A 12,678-nucleotide genomic window follows, 5' to 3' on the forward strand; every position below is an offset into this window, starting at 1 on the left:
TCAGCAAAGTCTGGTAGTGACACCGCCCAAACCAGTGGGAAACCTTTTTAAGATATTGAGCCCCCAAAAAGACAGTGGCCAACCCCACAGGTGCTGAGAAAATTCCACTTCCTCACCACCAAAAAAGAAAAAATGCACTCACCCCACTGGCCACCTGGGTAACACCCTACCCAACAAGGTGCCCGTAACTGCCCCAGACTCACCAATCCAACCATACTTAAAAATGCTGGATGCTATGTTTATGGTGTTAAATGGATCAAACAATAATGTTACTAATGAATGTTGGATGTGTCTAAACCCAAAGCCCCCATATTATATAGGAATAGCAATCAATGGAAGTTACACTGAAACCAGCCAAGATGGGTATGATTGGAAACAGATGAGGTTGTCAATAGGGGATATACAAGGAAGAGGGTCGTGCATTAAAAACCCTAAGGTCACCTCATCTTACTTAGATACTGCCTGCTTTTACCAAGCAGCTTCTGCAGAACCTGATAAGTACCTAAGAGCAGAAAACAACTCATGGTGGGCATGCACAGGAGGCATAATCCCTTGCCTCTCTGTTGCTGTCCTACAAAGGGAGCCTGAGGTTTGTGTGCTAGTCCATATCTTGCCCCAGGTATTTATATATGGTGGAGAACAGGGATGGAAATATTTGACCAGAAAAGTCCACCCTATAAGAATAAAGCATCACCCTGCCCTCATCCCAGTACTGGCTATAGGAGGAATTGCAGGATCCACAGCTCTAGGAGCAGCAGCATTGGTGGTGCAGGACGCTAACTTTAAGGCCCTAACTCAACAAGTAAGGATAGACTTGGGCCTGATCACTAAATCAGTATCCCATCTGGAAAAACAAGGGGACTCCTTGGCGAAAATGGTCCTCCAGAACCGCCGAGGTCTCGATCTCCTGTTCATGAAAGAAGGTGGACTGTGTGCAGCCTTAGGAGAACAGTGCTGTTATTATGCCAATAAATCAGGAGTTATTTGAGACACCCTGGCTACAGTAACCAAACATTTGCAAGAAAAGTATGACAGATAAGAAGAAAATTCTGGGTGATATCAGTCTTTGTTTAACTGGTCTCCCTGGTTGACTACCCTAGTGTCCGCCCTGGCAGGACCTTTGATGATCCTGCTGCTGGCACTAACTTTCAGGCCGTGCATCATCAACAAGCTCATGCCCTACATTCAGGCCCGAGTAGGGTCCGTTCGTCTCATGGTTCTAAACCAGCGAGCTAGATATAGGCCGCTACCACTTGAGGAAAAAGAAAGCAGTGCATAAGATTACTTGCCTAGATAAATCAGTGGGGAATGTAAGACCCAGGTGAGACTTAGCACAAGTAATGCCATCTTGTTACAGGCCCTCCATCTTGTCCCTGTGGGTTTCAGGTTCACTAAAGGACATAGAGTTCTGGAATGTACTTGTTTATCTGTTAAGACACCATGGAATGTACCATTGTTTCTGTGTAAAGAACATCCTGTTAGATAAGTAAAGAACATCTGCAAACTCCCCTAACCATCAGATAACCAGAAAAATTCCTCTTCTGTAGTTCTGCTTGCTAAACTCCCCTGCAGCCCCTATAAAACCTTCCAACTCCCTGAGCTTGGGGCCTCTCTAAGCTTATTGCTTGGAGGGTGCCATCTGGCCAGACTAATAAAGGTCTGTGTTTTTACCATCTCAATCTGTCTGGTGTGTTTCCTCCCGGGTGATCCTCACTGCAGTCAGCTCCTCGGAGCATTTGGTAAGGCCTTCAGTCTTACACTCCCCAGATGTTACACTCTGGAGACTGAAAGTCTGAAATTGAGATGGAGTATGATTGGGTCTTTGGAAGCACATTCTTCCTAGTTGTTTTCTCACATGGCCTTATTTGGTGCATGCATGCAGAGTTCCCTCATCTCTTTCTGTAAGAGCATCAGTGCCACCATCTGGGCTTCACTCTCATGGCCTAGTTAACCATAATTATCTTCAAAAAACTACCTTCCAACAATACCATTCAGCCATTTCCTTTTTACTTGCAAAGGGTCCTCTTTCAGCTGTGAATAGACTCCCTTTTCACCTGTAAATTAGCCCATCACCCAAAACATAAAAAATTATCTTACTATGGGAGGGCCATCCTCCCCCACCCACCAGACCAAGACCAAGAGTATAGATGATCAAATTCCACATATTTCCACTGCCAAAGACACATAAATATTCCTAATCCAAAACTGTAATATACCTCATTTCTAAGCACCCACACTCTGCTCTTGAGTGCACTCTAAAATCTCTAATGAACACTTCCCATGCCTCTTTTATTAAATATCAACTGTTTAAAGTCATAAAATGAGGGTTACTTCATATCAAAAGGTACATGGTTCATTTCAGCAAATAATGGAAAATATATAATACTTACAAGATTTTTCTGACAGGGGTGACCACAAGGTTTAGGTGAAATTTAATGCTTTTTAGGCTGAAGACAAATCAAGGCCATTTGTAAAAGGGCCAATGGGAAGTCTGTGTGAAAGACTTCGGATTTCGACTATTTGATTTTAATGTGGCTCAATGAGAACCTCTTTGGGTTGAATATTTTGGGCAACCTTTGAGTTTCATTGATCTGAATATCTATATTCCTCTTATGACATAGGAAGTTTTCCACAATTATTTCCTCAGGTAAGGCATTCCTTTCTGTGTTTTCACTATTTGTCCCTTAGGATTTCTTTCTTTCTTTCTTTTTTCCTTTCTTTCTTTCTTATATTGGTTGGTACCACCAACACGCATAATGGGTCTTCCTTCTTCAGTAAATCCATTCAGCCCAACCAGAACTATGCTAATCCAATTAGGTATCTAATCCAGTTATCATGCCCTTAATCCAGTGATGATATAGTTGAGTGGTCCAAAAATAGTCTAGATTCTTGTGTACACCAAGGAAAGAACTGCCAAGCCACCTCATAGTATGTAGTTACATTTACTGAAGATCGAGGGGCAGCAGCAGGAACAGGCAGAAGGGCAGAGGAGGCAAAAGAGCCTTTGTAACTCAGGTTCCCAATATTTATAGGGTCAGACATTCATTGGTCCTAGGTGCCTCCTACCATCTCTCTTTTCTTTCATACTTTTTTTTTCCCCTCTCTTGTATCAGGAATTGAATTCAGGACCTTGCATTTACAAGGCAGGCACAGGGACACTGACCTAAATCCCCAGCCCATCCACCATCTCTCTTTTCTGAAGTCAGCAATCTGTGCAACCTCCTAAGCTTTAAACCTGAATAATCATTTAGGATGGTCTTGTGTTTATGGTTTAATGGAGAGAAAGGAGATGGCTCACACAACTTCAGTTTTAGGATTATGGAAGCATAGGTAACAAGTAGGGGTGGTGTAATGTTTACAGTTGAAGGAAGGGAAGGGAGTGACTCAGCTCGTTTGTTTCTAACTGTACTAGTATAACGCACCCATCATCCAGCCATCTCCCAAAAGCTGTATCTATGAGCTCATGAGGCCTTGGGGGAGACATCTAGTACAAGCCATAACTTTCTTCTCCTAGCCCCCTAAAGACTCATACACTCATACATCCATTTATGCAAACTTCATTTAGTCCATCTCTAAGAGTTGCCAAAGTCCTAACAGTTTCAGCACTGCTGAAAAGTCCAAGTCGAAATTCTCCTCTGAGATTTAAGGCAAACTCTTAGCTACCAGTCACTATAAAAATGTTTTTTAAAAAAAAAAATTTAAATACTAAACACTTCCAACATACACTGGTATAAGATAAACTTTCCATTCCAAAAGGTACAAATAGAGGAATAAAATGAAGTGGGACCAAAGCAAGTCCAAAATCCAGTAATGCAAACATTAAATCCCATAGTTCCATGTCCAGCATCCAGAGCAATCTGTGCGATGATGTGAACTCCAAAGGACTTTGGTCACTCCACCCCTGTGGCACTGCTGGTTGTTGTGGCTCCCATGGCTTCTCTCTTGAGCTGGCTTTGCTCCTTCCTTGCAACTTTCCTCAGATGATCCACATTCCTAGCTTCTCCAAACATCTAGAGTCTCCACTGCACCTTTGGCTTCACACTCACAGCTTCATACCCGGCCCTCTCAGGGACACACTCCCTGGCCTCCTGGGCCTCCTTCTGAAATCTGGATGGGAGCTTTCCTGACCCCATGACTCTTGTAATCTGCATGCACCTAAAACCAGCACCATGTGGATGAAGCCAAGGTCTGTTGGCCGCTCTTGAAGCTCTTATATCTATTATTTCATTTATGAAATCCTTCAGCTCCAAGATTTCTCTTTGATGCTTTTTAATGGTATTTCCGTTGGATTTCTCAAGATCACTGTTCTTGTCTTCTCCAGAGTGGGGAATCTTAGATCAGAAGGTTCCTTTTGGTGTCAGGGATGACATCACCCACAAACAGCCATAGAAGCACTGAGATCCAGGTCACAGGTGCTGGGAACAGCTTGGAATAAAGGTCCTGGGACCAAGATCTCATGAAATTACTGTGGGACTTAGGACTTGAGGCTCACGCTCACTCTCACTTTCGAAGTACAGGTGGATGCAGACCACCCATAGAGCCAAAGTCTGTGACTCTGGGACACAGCCTCTCAGGTCCAGAAGGAAGGGATGCATCAGTGACTTTGACCCTGGGGCTAGGGCACAGCGTTGGCATGCCCTCAAAAAAGGAGAGGTGCTCCAGAGGTTCAAGCTTAAGGGAGCAGGGCTCAGTTGTAATTTAGGTCCTGGGACCAAAAACACACAGCAGTATCTCAGATGCCAGATGTGGCACAATTCAGGATAGGACACAGCAGTCACCCAGGCTCTGTAAGACTGTGCTGAAGAAGCTAGGACCCAGGAAGGACAAGATACAGCTGTGGCTTGGGCCAAGGGGGTCAGGGGTCAGTGGTCCATTCAGGTGCCAAGGATCATAACTGCCCACTTGCTCAGCCAAAGCTCTATGTCCCAGAAGGAAAGGGATGGAATGCCATGTAAGCTCAGGTGCTAGGAGGACACAACTGTTCCTCTTGCTCAAAGCTCCATGTCCTTGTGTGGTGGGGTACAATGTCAGATTGGGCCCTCAGGAACACAATTACTCCACTAAACCAACGTACTATTTCCCTGTGGTTGATGGTGCCACATCAGCTCTGGCACTGAGGGACATGCCCATTCCACTTCACCAAGATTCCTCATTTCCAGTACACCATCTGGGGTCCTGAGGACAGGACATACCAGCACCTAGATGAAGGAGGTGGAGCTGCTCCTCAAGAGCTTGGCCATTGGAATAGGACATGACAGCATCTCAGCTCAGGGATGGCATGCTACCAGGCAGATGGGATGCAGTAGGAATGGATGATGTTCTACTGTTCTACTTACCCCCAGAACAGTACACACTTTACCAGTGGCTCTAGTTCCAAGATAGCACAGAGCAGTAGCAGCTCAGGCAACACAGAATGAGTCACAACATTAGCTTTTTCTCCAGGGGTATCACAGTCATGTGGAATTCAGGTACCTCCCTAATCTGCACACTGAACCTGTGAGGACTTTTCTTGACAGGGAGAAGTTCCCCCTAGCTCTGAGCTTATCCAAAAAGGGTGGAAGGGAGATGGGGACAAAGTGTTTCCCAGCCTCTATGAGGTGAACAGCTTTGCTCCTCCACACCCTTCCACCAATGTTGCTCTCCCTCACCACAGGCCTAAAAGCAGTGAAACCAACTGACCATAGACTGAAACCTCTGAACCTTGAGCCAAAATAAATCTTTCCTCCTTTAAGTCATTTATCTAAAATATTTTGTCACAGCAATGAAAAACTACAATAGGATAAGAATACTCACTCTGAGTCACCCATCAAGTATAAACAAAAGCCCTAAAGAGAATGTATGAAGCAGTTAGCTGAGGACTCTGAAAAAAGAGATAACAGGTGAGTTGAAGAAGGAAAATAAATAAATCTTGAGCACCTCTGAAAAGCACACTGCAGTTCCTTTTATTCCCCAGTCTCTTCCAACTGAACTCAAGGTGGCCTGAATGCCAGAGGTTTCCACTAGTGCTGACAGAAAGAGCTCCAATAGAAGTCCTCTCTTTCTGTACTAAGATCCAGAGAGCAGATAGAGGGCTCTCTACAGGTTCAAAGTTAGAAAATTTTATTCTTGCTCTCCTACCCTAGACCAGTGATAGCAGAGGCCAGGGAGGCAGCAAAGCTGGGAGAAACAGCAGCCCTCCCTCTGACCAGAACTGTGACACCAAGAATGTGGGGTTGCTCAGACATCCCCATTTGTTACTCCGCTCTCTGTGTTCTCCTTGTTGAGTAACAGTCAGAAACATTCACAGAATGTACTGAACAGAATGGGGAGACAAAAGTCTATGTCTATTTAGAGAACAAGTCAAGGAGGCACAGTGAAGAAGGAACATGTTGAGAAGTTAGCTATGACAAGGGAGCTCAAGAAAGCAATCCCAGAAAGTTGGCTGTGGGCTGCCAGGCTCGCCCTCAAGCCAAAGATGAACAGCCTTTAATATAAACAGTTTAATACTATATAAACAGTTCACCAAACGCCTTGGGAACAGAAGTACAGAGGCGGGCTGTCACAAAATACCAAGTTGTCCACTAGGTGGTGCAAGTGTGAAACAGCGCCACGTAGCGCAGCAAAAGCCTTGAAAACCGAACCGACCCTAGAGTCAATCGGTGATGTCAGGGGGACAACGTGGCTAAATCTCACCAGGTTAAACACAGGCTCTAACAAAGATGTAACAGTCCCACGCAGGTCTCGTAATATGCAAAATGTCTCAAATACCATTCTAAATAACTATTCATGTGAGAAACCAGGAAAATTTCAACATCTCAAAGGAGAAAGGACATTCATAAGTAAACTTTACAAATATTAGCAATTTTGCTCTGCAGAAATCATTGTTAATTAAGTAAAAAGATATGCTAATGACTGAAAGAAAATATTTCCAAATTAAAACAAAAGATCATTTTTTAAAATATATAAAGAATTATTAAACTCAATAGTAAAAAAACAGGTAATCCAATTGTAACTCAATTATAAAAAATTGGCTAAAAATTAAATAAATATCTCACCAAGAAGATGCACAGATGCTAAATTAAGCACAGGAAGATATGTCCAATATCAGGGAACTTCACACTAAAAGTATATGTGATACGACTGCTCAGTTAGTAGGATGGGGCAAGAGGTAATTAATTCCCAGTATGCATGAGGATGCTTAGCAAGCAGTACCTTATTAAACGCTGGAAGAAAGCAAAAATGGTACAGTACTCTGGAAAATGGCTTGGTGGTCTCTTACAAATCTATAAATACAATGAATCCACTCTCACAAAGCATTCCCACTCTCGGGTATTTACCTAGGAGAAATAAGTTTGTGTTCACATAAAATTCTATGCACATATGTTCACAGTAGCCTTATTTGTAATAAAAACTGAAAACAATTCAAGTACCCATCAATTACTGAACAGATAAGCAATATGTAGTACAATTTTATAATGAAATGAAACAGAGTTTAGATATATAGAATAAGGATGTATCCAAAGGGAATATGCTATCAAAGAAGCCAGACTCAAAAAAATATACTTTATGGTTTCATTTATAGAGCATTCTGTAAAAGGCAAAATTTTAATGGCGGAGAAAAGGTCAGTGGCTCTTAGGGGTTAAGGATGGGGAGATATTCTCCCAAAAGAAATCACCAAAGAGAGTTTAGGTGTAATGAGACTATCTTACACCCTGTTCATTGTAATGATGGCATGAATCTACATGTTACAAAATTCACAGAATTGTACACACAAAAAGACTAAGTTTACTGTACATAAAATTTTTAAAAATATTTTTAGGATGATAAAAAAAGATTTAGTTAAAGTTTAAGGACAATTTAATAATAATGTCAATGAACTATGCTAGATTTTTGGTTTTAATTGCCTCAAAATCTCAAAAAGCCCAACTTGAAGGGTTTTGGTCCCAATAAAATTAAAAGTTCTATGGTAAGTTTAGAATAAATGCATATTGGCAAGTCAACTATGAGTCTTGATCAGGACATCCATATTTCTCAACTGGGTAGTATTTTAGTAGAAATATTCAGTCTCTGTGCCAGGTAGAAATATTATTATAAAACATATCACATTTCAAAACACTAAATAGAATACATAGAAAACACAATGTGTGTGTGTTTAAAAACCAGTAATCCACTTTCATGATCCATTTTCTGTTGCTATAACAGAATACCTGAGACTGGCTAATTTACAAAGAATAGAGGTTTATTTAGCTCACAGTTGGGAGGCTGGGAAGTCAAAACCCTGGCACCAGAACCTGCTGAGATTTGATGAGACCCTTACACTGCTTCGATTTTTGGCAAATAGAATGCTCCATTGATCACTGAAGGATCACAACCTCTGCAGAAGCAACATAAAGAGTTAAAAGGAGAGGCAACTTTTCATCACAATATCCTTCCAAAAGATTTTATTTTTAAGAAAAAAATATTTCAACTACTGAGGATGTCTAGCCATTGACATCATCTGCTCCTGACATCCAACAACTGACATTGTCATGGCTGGATGATTCAGGATCACCCAGAGCAAATGGTGTTTCTCTCTGTAAATAAAAAATAATTCATTTTAGTGACACCTAATACACTAAATATTATTTCTAGGAAGTAAGATGCTGTGTGAGTGGTTGATACGTGATATTACAAAGTTTGCCTATTGTTTGTTTGGGGGTTTTTTCATTTTTTTTTCTCATTAAGTTTATTGGTGCATTTTAGGTATAAAATACAGTTACATTCATCATTGGGATCTTGTACGATTACATGAATATCTTGGTTCTTATTTTTTTCCCCTTCCCCTGCCCTCCCTTCACCCCCTCCACCCTTCCCTATTTGCAAAGACTTTGTTTCCATTTTTTCCTTTTCTCATAATTTTCTTTTCTCTTCATTCCTTTCTCCTACCCCTCCCACTTCCCCTACTCCTTTAGACCTTTTCTTCCTATTCACAATATTAATTATACATTTTGAAAATTACAATATCAAGATCTAAGAGACATTACCACAGATTTTACAGAATTTAAAAGGATATAGAAAACATATTACAAAAATCTTTTTTGAAATAAATTTGATAACTTCTAAGAAGTAACTTGGAAGACAAATTAATGAAACTAACTCTGGAGGAAATATAAAATTTGAATAGTACCTATTAAAGAAAGTATATTCCTAGCTTGAAAACCTACCTATATGACAACAACAGGCTCATATACATTTTAACTGATAAATTATATCAAACATTTAAAGCAGAAAAAAGGAATACTTCTCCCCTCATTTTAGGAACTCAACATTGTGCTAATCCTAAAACTAGATAAAGATAATAGAAGAAAAAAGTATGAGCATAGATAGAAATTTGTTTAACAAAACAAACTATTAGAAGTCAGATCTGGCAGGATGTAGAAAGTGGTTTTCTTATAGGGATGGCAGTGTTGGTTCAGCACTGGAAGATCCACCCCCAAAAGTCATCGTTTTAACAGAGGAAAGGAAAAAGCCATATGCTCCTGTCACTAGTTGGAGAAAAAGTATTGGACTAAATTCTACAGCTGTTCATGGTAAAAGCTATCAGGAGAACAAAACCTTCTCAACAGATCACAGACATGTACTCTATACTTCCACCAAAAATGCCTTATATGAATGGAGAAGATACAATGCTTTCTCCTTAAGGTGGGGAACAAGGGCAGATATGCTTACTCTTCATCTGTCCATTAAACTTTGAAACATAGGCCCAAACCTGAATAGTTTGGCAATAAAATGACAAAATTAGGATAGGATTGCCAAGGTAGAAGCAAAATCTTTATGTGTAGATGAAAATACTAAGAAATCTCTAGGAGCCCATAGAACTTGTATATGAATTTAGCAGGATTAGAAAACACAAGGTATATATAAAAATTCAGGTCTATGTATACTTGCTATAAATGAAGAATTGGATATTGAAATTTAAAAGTTAAGTAGGAGTAAAAAGGACCTAGAAAAGCAAAAAGAAAAAGAAAAACAAAACAGTGTTGGAAGACATTTAGTACCTAATTTTAAGACTTCCTCTAAAGCTACAGTAATCAAGGCAGTGTTGGTGCAAGGAAAGACATATAGATCATTGGAATAAAACAGAGAATCTACAAATAGAAGCACACATATATGGTCCACTGAGTTTTGAAAGATTATTTAACATTAGCATTTTATAGAATATAAACTCAATTCAAGAGCAGAGGAAAAGATAGTGTTTTCAGCAAATAGCACTAGAATACCTGGTATCTGTATATTAAAAATTAACCTCAACCCTTTATTTCTATACACAAAAATACCTTGAAAGGATCTATGAACCTAAATATGAAAGACTAAAACTATAAATCTTTAAGAAGAAATTATAAGGGAAAATGTTTATGAATTTAGGGTAGGCAAGAACTTCCTAGGATACAAAAGACATGAGGTATAAAAGAAAAAACTTGATAAATGAAATTCCATCAAAATTTAGAACTTTAAATGACATCATTAAAATGAAAAGTAGTCCTTAAACAGACCATATTTACAATGCACATAACCTATGACCAGAATATATAAAGAACTCTTACAGCTAGCTCATTAATAGACAACCCAATTAAAAAGTAGACACAAGAAGATGATAAATAGCCATTACAGCATAAGGAAAGGTGTGCAACACTGGAATCAGAAAAATACTAATCAGTACAATAAGAAGACTGAATTATACACTCATTGGGGAGATGAAGTTAAAAGTTTTAAAAGCCTTGTCATGATTTTTTCTTTTTGTTGGATTCTCCACCTTTGCATTTAATTTGTCGTGCCCAGTGGATTCATTCTGCTGGGCTTCCTGGGGTTGTGATCCTCATTGTCTTTTCCTAGGATATTGTCTAAAATTTTTTGGAGTGCTGGTTTGATATTCATGAAGTTCCTAAGGTGTTCTTTATCATGAAATTATCTTATTTCTCCGTCAGTTTTGAAAGATAGTTTGAGAAGTCTGCTGTGATTCTGATGGGCTTTCCTTTGTATGTGATTTGTTTCTTTTCTCTCACTGCTTGTAGAATTTTGTTCTTCTGTTGGGTTTCTGGAATCCCAACTATTCTATGCCTATGTGCAGATTTTTTTCATCAAGGCTAGTTCGAGTCCTTTATGGCTCACTTATCTGTATGTCAAGTTCTTTTCCTTTGCTGGGGAAGTTTTCTGCCATCACTTCTGTGAACAGTTTTTTTTATGTCATCTGCACTCTGACCTGTTTCTTCATTGAGTCCAATCAGTCTTATGTTATTCTTCTTTGCATCGTCTAGCAGCTGTTGGATTGACTTCTCATGGTCCCTTACAATTTTAAAGCAATTTTTCTTTTCCTGGTCACTAATTGCAATCTTCTCTTCTGTATCTGAAATTCTGACCTCACATTGGTTCATTCTGCTGCGTAGACTTTCAATGGAGTTTTTAATGTCCTGCAAATCTGTTTGTATCTGTTTTATAGAGTCCCATTTGTTTCCTATGTTGGGATTTCATCATGTTACTCAGATCTTCTATTTTTTTATCTGTGTCCTCTCTAGATTTATTAATCATGTCTTGCACTATGGGCACAATCTCTGCTGTTAACTGAGAAATTATTTCTCATTTCATTTTTTCCAGATCCTCTTTTTTTGGCAGTTCAGGGAGTCCAAGTGGTTGAGTATTGGATTGTTCCATCTTGTTTCCCTTTGGGGTTGTTGTAGGTGATCTGGAAGTCTGTTTTTGAGGCTTGTTTATGTGTCTTCTCATTTCCTCAGTGTGTGGGGTGCTGCTGGTGCCATGTGGCTCACCTCCTCTGCCCTGGGAGTGGTGGAATGGCGACTAAGGAACCTCCTCCTAGGCACTGCGATTTGCTACCTCCTCTGCCCTGGGAGTGGTGAAATGGCAGCCAGGGAGCCTCCTTGTGGGCTCTGGGATTGGCTCACCTCCTCTGCCCTAAGTTTGCCTATTGTTATGGCTTGTGTCTAGATGTCGCCCCAAAATAGACATAGGTGGAGCTTTTCAGAGAAGGCTGGATCTAGAATGTGTGATGCTGGGAATAAGGGTATGTTATTATTAAATTAGTTTACTAATTGATTTGGCATAGTTCTGAGAGTGGATAATGGGAAGGGCCTCTCTGAGTGAGTGTGGGTAGCCTGGATAGAATATAATGGACAGAAATAGGGCTGCTGTGGTTGCTTGTCACTTGCTGCCTTCTACCTTCTGCCTGCCATGGAGTGTTTTTCTTTTGTGATGCCCCTCTGCCATGCCACCCTGTCTTGGAGCCAATCGGCTGTGGACTGAAACCTCTACAAACTGTGAGCTAAATAAACCTTTCCTTTTTTAACTTTGGGTGTCACATATTTTGTCTCAGCAACAAGAAAAGTAACTAAGAAACTATTACCAAACTTTAAATGGATGGTTAAGCAAATAACATGAAAAGTTGCATGTGCATTTTAGGTGGATCATGCTATAACTCAACACATACAGAAATGTGCCCACACACAGCCACACTCAGTCTCCCCAAACTGCAGTCCTTTGGATTGGTACATATATATGAGAGAAACACATCATTGGAATGTTGATTTTCAAGGACACAAGTTTGGTTGAAGAAAGAAATCTGATGAACCCAGTTATATTTGAAGTACAATAGCAAAAATTACCCCTATAACAAGAAATGGAACAGAAATAAGTTTACTTGTGACAAA

Source organism: Heterocephalus glaber, unplaced genomic scaffold (assembly GCF_053883595.1).
Source record: "Heterocephalus glaber isolate CG9 unplaced genomic scaffold, H.glaber_assembly_v1.0 deba00001463, whole genome shotgun sequence".
In the NCBI taxonomy this organism is placed as follows: domain Eukaryota; kingdom Metazoa; phylum Chordata; class Mammalia; order Rodentia; family Bathyergidae; genus Heterocephalus; species Heterocephalus glaber.